The sequence below is a fragment of the Armigeres subalbatus genome, chromosome 3 (genome assembly GCF_024139115.2).
Source record: "Armigeres subalbatus isolate Guangzhou_Male chromosome 3, GZ_Asu_2, whole genome shotgun sequence".
NCBI lineage: Eukaryota > Metazoa > Arthropoda > Insecta > Diptera > Culicidae > Armigeres > Armigeres subalbatus.
The window spans coordinates 170620625-170629432 of record NC_085141.1 but is presented as its reverse complement, the minus strand read 5'-3'; the positions used below and the strand labels follow the sequence as shown (position 1 = coordinate 170629432).

Below are 8808 nucleotides of genomic sequence, written 5' to 3'. Positions count from 1 at the left end.
CAACTTTATGGCCGGTTCAGTGCGCGAAGCTCTACTTGTCGCGATGTACATATATCTGGCATAAGCGGTCTAAGGTGGTTCATACGTGGATGTTTGTCAATCTTGTGGGTTTAATTTTCTAATCGTTAAAAGAATAGCTCAAATAAGGAATATACCCACGTACTTATGGCTAACGTTGCGCACCCTACCCTAAAACGTCTTAATATCACCTGTCATAAGACGAGTTTGAACAATCCCATTGAATTCCACCACTTAATTGTATCCTGACAGATACGTATTTCGACCTCAACAGTAAGGCCGTCTTCAGTGTCTTGTACTTGACTCGACTTGACTCGAAGTCGAGTCAAGTACAAGACACTGAAGACGGCCTTACTGTTGAGGTCGAAATACGTATCTGTCAGGATACAATTAAGTGGTGGAATTCAATGGGATTGTTCAAACTCGTCTTATGACAGGTGAAAACATTCCACTAAAAAGCTCAAAATAATTTTCTTATCACGTCTTAATATGTTTAACGATATATATTTGTATATTTATAAATTTTAAAATGCTATTAAATTTTCAAATACAATTTGTTCAGCAACAAGCATAAGTAATAGAATGCTAGTGGTGCTACAACCATTGAAATTATTTTGCCAAAATATGCTTCAATAAGGGAAGATCCATTAATTACGTAACGCAAAAAGTTGACTTTTTCAAACCCCCACGCCCCCCTATGTCACACTTTTTGTATGGAGCATCTGAAAATTTTGTATGGATCGTCACACTTCACTCAACTCCCCCTCCCCCCTTTAAGCGTTACTTAATTTGTGGACGTTCCCTAAGCTTAACTTGGCCGTTTGCTGTCCATCATGTTTTACTGCATGTTTGGTTTCATCACCTACATCGGGTTAACACTTATAGTACCGGTACCTTGGCTGTTAGATCCAATCCTAGATGTTAGATGTTGCTAGATGTTGGTCACGGGGGCATTAGCCGATTTGCAGACCCTCCGCAGACTGCGGGGCTGGTTACGTGCAACCATAGACCGAGTTGAATGGATAAGACTTTTATTTATTGCACAGGACACTCCGGGCTTAGTCTGAGAAATAAATAAATAATAATTATAAGCCCGATATATTTACCCTTCCTTCTTTGTTTACCTTTTGTACTTTTTGATCTTTTATCCCCTTCTACCTTTTGTCTTTTCGACCTCCTGTACCTTTCGACGTATAAGAGATGAGTCATCCTAGGACTGCAAGTCTCTAATAAAGATAATAATAATAATAACCTTTTGATGTTTTGTCATTTCGACCTTTTGTCATAGATTCATTGTTCACACTGCACACTTTTGTGGGATTATTATCTAATGCAAATGGTTCCCGATTGCAATCCAACGGGCATATGAAGGAGAGTTATGTAGTTAGCAAGATAGATCGATCAGGTGGAGAACCTGAAGAATTATTTCTCGCGCTTAGAATCATAGGGGCGTTACTGTATTGATCGATTTCTCTTCATCTTCATGATATTTCTTCAATAACTCTGCTGTTTCTAAAGCTACAACCGTGATTATTGTTTCTGGTGGAAGATGCAATCACCCTTTATCACATTCTTCTTCTTCTTCTTATTGGCATTACATCCCCACAATGGGACAGAGCCGCCTCGCAGCTTAGTGTTCATTAAGCACTTCCACAGTTATTAACTGCGAGGTTTCTAAGCCAGGTTACCATTTTTGCATTCGTATATCATTTGCATTCGCACGATGATACTTTTATGCCCAGGGAAGTCGAGACAATTTCCAATCCGAAAATTGCCTAGACCGGCACCGGGAATCGAACCCAGCCACCCTCAGCATGGTCTTGCTTTGTAGCCGCGCGTCTTACCGCATGGCTAAGAAGGGCCCTTTATCACATCAAACTATTAAATCTCTGGCAAACTACTGCAATTCGCTACATTGATCTATAAAGAGAAATCGATAAATGCAGTTACGCCTCTATGATTCTAAACGCAAGATTTGATTTGAATGATTGTTCATTAAAATCGCCATTGCTTGATTGACATCAATCCAATATCGGACCCGCGGATTAAATTGCGATCTTTTCTTCTGTTCCCTCCCTTGTTACGCCAGTGAATGTAACATATGAATAGATTCACCATCTGTGGAGCTTCTCATAGGAGACGGCGGAAAATAAATGCTCCATGGTTTTACTGTTGATAGATGGACGGATGGCTCTCCTGCATGAATGGTAGCGAATAGTTGAAGAGTAAACAAAGACGGGCAAATGTTTTGGGAACAAGAAAACATACGACAGCGCCACGCTACACAGCCGCCTGGTGCAGATCATGCTTGAACACACGGGATGCGATTTTATGTCACCGCGCGTGAACATGATATGTTCTTCCTCGAAGGTTAGTTCTGCAGTTGAAGTCACTCTGCTGTTTAGACACGTAACCTGTATTTGCTGCAGTTGTGTCTTTCAAAGATAAGCATTTGTTCGCTTAGGATTCTACGATAACCGTTAAAAATATAAAGAAGATGAACGACAATTATTGAGTATAGTTGTGCAATGTATTTTTTATGTAAACGTTGAACATGGTGATGATAATGGATGTTTAGAATCATTTGACACATCGGCTGTGCCACTTCTGTTGGAGGTAAAAAACTGTTAATTCTGAAAATCGTGAAAGTGGAATAAACAGTATACTAATTAGTAAATGACCTATTTTTGTAAAGAAAAAAAAAACATTCTAAATACCGTTGTGGTGCTATTCTAACTATTCAACTGACCACATTTATTATTACTTGCTTAAACAATGGATACACTATGCCCAGGAAGTCGAGAATATTTCTCACCCGAAAACATTCTAGACCGGACCGAGAATCGAACTCACTATCTCCAGATTGGCAATCCTACGCTTTTGCTCGCAAGGCCACTAAAGACGCTACTTACGAGGCTTATATTATCTTAACTTTAGGCTTAGCCAAAACTCGCGTAGAACAATACCCTGCTTTATTGTTTCTACAATTTTCAAACTTCTGTTACTCGTCTTTAACAGTTAAAAAACATCGTACTTATTATATACTATGGAAATAACAACAAAAAATAACAAACGAATCATGACCATCACTACAACATTAGAAACGACACTACATGGCGAATTGCTCAACTGCCATGGAAATAAAATTTATAGAACTTTAATTGTCCTCCATTCGTTGCTCGCAAAGCCAGAGAATGTTGATGGTTAGTTAGTACGATGGACATGTTTCTCATGGGAAGGTGAACAACCTACACTCACCTTTCTTCATCATTTTCATTTCTCTTGAATAGCACCATTTGCGCTCATATTGACAGTTAGCTATATGCCATTAAAATGTGCATCTCTCGTTGTTGCACTCAGTCGAAGATGGGTCGATCGAGAACCTGTCATGATTCTGAAGGTTTGTTGGTAAGTACCAGAGTAGAAAGCTTCAATAAAATTTCTTTTTCATCCGCGAGATGACACTGCTACTGAAACTGGTGCCTGCTTTCGAGATAGTGCTTTTGTGTATTCTGATCCTGTCATTTATAAAAGTGCTATACACATTCATAATGAATCGTTCAAAAAACGAGCTGTCAATCTTAGAATGATAAAGACATTGTGCTAAAAGCCAAACGTTAGCTGCGCATGGGGACCTCACAGAGTCACTTTATAAACCGGCTCATTCGGATTTATTCAACCCATCAATCAAAACATTCTGCTCACGCAGCTCCCGCTGCTTTCTCTGAAGCCATAAACAAGCGTTAGTGGTAGCGATGCGTCTTTTAAACGCAGCTATACCTGATCGACAAGAATGACATAGAGGAAATGGAGAATAGCATTTACATTAAGCTCATGTGGCAACATTATTTACACATTACCTACATTTGCTCATTATACTGATTACTCCATGATATATATTTTTTTTACTTTATTACCGTAATTTTTAATCAAGTCCCATTATACTGTAGAGTATTATAAGTGATTAATAATTTATATGTGACTATAATATCACTTATTAAAACATGACCCGAAGAATTTATTTCATTTAATCGTGAACAAATATCACTTACTTCATTCATACTTCATCAATGAATCTATGATACTGGTCAATACAATACAACGACCTTGGGTATTATTGGGTAATAGATATGTACCTCATCAAATTATTGGTAACCTTCGGAAGAATTAGACATCTAAACGAAAACGAATTGATGTGTGTCATCGTAGGCATCAAATTTCAATAGTTAATTCCATGCAAGACTTATGGCACGACAGATTTGGTATTGACATTTTTTTGCAACTGATACCTAACTGTAATTATTTGCATAGGATGTTTATTGTAGAAGTTATGGAAGAGTTTACTCATACGCAGTGCCAGTGATGTAATCAAAGTAGTTTGTAGACACCAGTACTTTCACTCTACCACTTTATTACAACTGTTAATTTCAAGTGTCCAAAGGAATTCCATTTTAGTTGAAATGTGCGCGTTAAGCAGCAAAAAAGTAAATTGCAGCTTTGCCGGTCCCTTCCTAGTTCAAGAAGTGTAACATTAGTTTTATAAAACGACCTCCTGCTCACTTCAAAACTTTCTATGCGGTTTCATACTTGTCGTTTGCTTGTTATAACTTTCCCTTGTTTTCTTCACAATACTCTGCTCTATTTTGAGCTTAAGTTGCATGTGGTTATATCGTTCACTGATAAAAGCCAATGAAATCTCAATCAACTAAAGAAGAGTATGAAACATGGGCGTAGCCAAGGGGGGGCAGGGGGGGGGGCGCCGCCCCTCCCCCTAAATTGTGGAAAGATTGCACGAGTACTGCAATGAATTCCCTTAAACATGTGCACTTTACGATCCAATCATATACAGAAATAGGTGGTTGAAATTCAAAAGATTCCCAAAACTTATTAGGGGATCCAGGATCCATAATATATGAAAGTTCAAAACAACTCGAAACATTTCGGTCTCAAAAATTCTTCTTGAAATCCTTCTCGAAGCTCCCCTGGGAACTTCTGAATTCCTCCGGAAAGTTATCCACAAATTCCTCTGAAAATCGTTCGAAAATCCTTCTCATGTAATTGTAATTCCTCCTTATCTAGAAACCCCCCACTAATTTTTTTTAGGAAATTCACGAGGAAATTCCTTGAAGATTTATTTTCTTCTCTCCAAGATTTACTTCTAGATATTTCTTCGGTTATTCTCTCTTCAGGAAAAATCCGGCATTTCCTTCAGGCATGCATTCGAGAGTTCCGTCAAGAATACATACGGAATTTCTTCCCAAAATTCTACCAGAAGTTTCTTCAAAAATTTATGACGGAAATCCTCCGATTTAGCTCCATAATTTCACTTGTAAATCTATAAGAAATTCCTTCGGAAATTCTTCTAGGAACTTCTCCGGGCATTCCTCTCGGAACTCTTCCTTTAATTCCTCCGGGATTACTTCCAGGAAATTTTCCGGGAATACCTCCAAACATTCAATAGCGAAATCATCTAGCATTCCAATCTGGAATTCTTTTCGCAATTACTTCAGAATATCCTTCAAGAAATCCTCTAGAAATATCTTCATGAATTTCTCCTGGAATTCGCCCAAGTATTTCCCCAGAAATTCTTACAGGGATTTTTTTGGGAGTTTCTTCAGGTCCTTCTCCAGGAATTCCTTCAGGAATTTTCCAGGGAGATTTTCGGCGGAAGTGTACTAGAATTCCTTCCGGACTTCACTCGGAATTTACTCTGATATCTGCCAATAGTTCTTCCAGAAATTTCTTCGGAACAATCCGCAGGGATTTTCTTCAGCAATTCATCTGGGAATACTTTCAGGATTTCATCTGGGAATTTCTGCATTAATTCCTCCTGGTATTTTTCTGGGAATTTCTTCAGATATTTTTTCGGAAATTCCTTTAGGAACTTCTCTAAGAATTATTTCAGGACTTCCATGTGGGAATTCCTCCGGAAGTGCTTGTGGGAGTCTCTCCGGGAGTTCTTCCAGGAGTTTTTCCAAGAAATTCTCCGGTAATACCTCCAGGAACTTTACAGGGAATTCCTGGACGATATTTGGCAGGAATTTCACGGGAAATGGGACTTCGGAAGTTCCTTCAGAAATATTTTTTCTCTTCCTCTAGGGTATTCCACCGGATATTCCTCTGAAGTTCCACCAGTAGTTCCTTCGGGAATTCAATCAGGCTTTCTTCCAGGAATTCATTTGGCATTTCTTTAGGCATTTATCTACAAATTCTTCCAGAAGTTCCTCGGAGAATTTCTCTGGGAGTTCTTACGGGAATTCCTCCGGGAGGTTCTTTTAAGAATTCTTCCAGGAGTTCCTCCTGGAATTCTTCCTTTGTTCCTAGTTCCTTCCTAGAATTCTTACGAGAGTTCCTCCAGGATTTTCTTCCTGTAGTTCTTCAATAAATTCCTCCAGAAGTTCCACCGGCAGTTCCTCCGAGAATTCCTCTGATAATTTCTCCGGAAATTCCTATAGAAAAACCCCCGGGAGTTCCTCCGGAAATTACTCTGGGAGTACCTCCGGGAGTTCCTTTTCAGAGAAACACCCGGAGAAACTGCCGGTGAGACTCCCGGAGGGATTCTCGTAGAAACTGCTGGTGGATCTCCCGGAGGAATTCCCGAAGGAACTGCCGGAGGAGCTCCTGTAAGAACTCCCGGAGGAATTTCAGGAGGAACTCCTAGAAGAATACCTAGAGGACCTCCCGGATGAGCTCCCATAGAAACTATCGGAAGAACTTCTGGAGGAATTTCCAGCTTAATTTCTGAAGAAAGCCTAAATGATTTCCTGAAAAAAAGCCTGAATAATTTCCTGGAATAGCTTCTGGTGGAACTCCCGGAGGAATTTCCGGAGAAACTCCCGGATGAATTGCTGGTGGAATTCCCGGAGGAACTCTCGAAGGAATTTTCTATTAGAATTTCTGAAGAAACTCCCGGGAGAATTTTCAAAGGAACCCCGGGGAAACTACCAGAAGCATTCTCGGAAACAAGAGAATTCATCTTATAGACAAATCTCGTCTCGCTGAAACCTTTGTTGGGGTTTGTAGCTGGACCATCATCATCATCAGAGGACCTCCCGGAGAATTCCCTGAGGAGCTCGCAGAGAAATTCTCAGAGGAGCTTCTGGTGGAAAATCTATATAAATTCCTGAAGAAGCCTAAATAAATTCCAATTCTGCCGAAATTCCAGGAAGACTTTTCAGAGGTACTGCCGATAGAACTACCGGAATTATTTCTCGAAGGAAATCCTAGAGAAATTGGGAATGCCGGTGGAACTCCTGGAAGAATTCCAGGAGGAATTTTCGGAGAAACTCCTGGAGGATCTCTCATTGGAAATCTTGAAGTTTCACCGAAATTCTTTCAGAATTTCATTGCGAATTAATCTAGAAATTCCTCCGAAAATTCCATTGTTGATTTCATTTTCGGTATAAATTCTATATAAATTTCTGGTGGACCTGGAGAAATTCTTTGAAATTTTCACAAGAAATTATTCGAAACAATTCACGGAAAATTTTATGGAATTTACACAAGAAATTCGAAGATTTTTCGTGAAATTCTCAGGAATGTTTACTGGCAATTCTGCGGAATTTCCTCAGAATATTCTTATTCTTAAAAATTATGGGAAACAGCACGAAATTATTTGAATTATTACAGAGAATTCTGCAGAACTTAAAAAGAAGTTCGTGAAGATTTTCTTGGAGTAAATATTGGGTGAATTTTCGGATCAATTCCCGGCAAAATTTATGGTGGAATTCCTGAAGACACTGCCGAATAAGTTGCTGGAGGCATTCCTAAATAATCCCTGATAGAATTTCGGATAGAATTCCAGGAGCAATTGTCGAAGGAATTCCTGGAGAATGCTTGCATATTGATTTTTCTGCCTATTTTATAATAAATATTATTTCAGAGAGGATTTGTTTAGAAATTCAGATGTATGGTTCTAGTTTTCTTAAACTTATGGAAGAATGCATAAGACAAGACTTATGGAATAATGCAGGATTTTTAGAATAATTGTTATAGCCGATTTTATATTCTTTCTGAATACTAAGTTCGTTAATATTTTTCTCACTTTATTTAAAAATATCTGATGAGCAGAAAAACACGCATTTTTAAATCCATTATTGTTTTAATCATTATTGTTTCGATTTGGTTTGGATTTGGTTTCATGTGTTAATATTCATGTGTTTTTATAAAACTACTATAAAACTACGATTTAGAAAAAAAAGTTGGCCCCCCCTTCTCGAAATTCTGGCTACGCCCATGGTATGAAAAAATGCTATTCTGTCTGTCATGAAATGATTATTGCATTTATTGCAATTCACGGTAATGGTTTTTATTATTGATAGTAAGACTGCCCTCAGTGTCTCGACTTGAGCAAGTACATTGTACAAAATACATTTTTCAGAATGCAAGAGAAAGGCGCCTGTATTGATTTCTACCTGGAATCACCTTATGGCACAACTTCAGGGGGATATGATGTGCTTTAGACACTTTTTCGAAACAGAACGCTGTATAGTGCCTCTTTTCGATAAACTGCTCGATTGTTGAGTCTGCTTCCTTGTTTGTACTAAATTAGCACCACTGTTACTCGAGTCCTTTGGCTTCTGTTTTCCCATGCCATATATTTACCTCTCTAACCCCAGCCATATGGTTCACTAAATTTTTGAGTCATGCAGTTTTCATGTTCGTGCCAACCCCTTGAGACCTTTGGATCACTATCTTGTATTATGCATCACTACTTCCTCCTTGAGTCTCTTAGCTCCCGACGTGTTTGCGAATTACTAAAAAAATCCTTGGTGGCGGGTCTTTGGGGGT

General features: G+C 38.8%; 1 protein-coding gene across 9 annotated transcripts in view; it reads left to right on the top strand.

Moving 5' to 3' along the window:
• The window catches only part of LOC134223873 (flotillin-2), a 619172-nt gene that overhangs the window by 33361 nt on the left and 577003 nt on the right, over positions 1–8808 (top strand). The gene's annotated exons all lie outside the window — the stretch shown is intronic.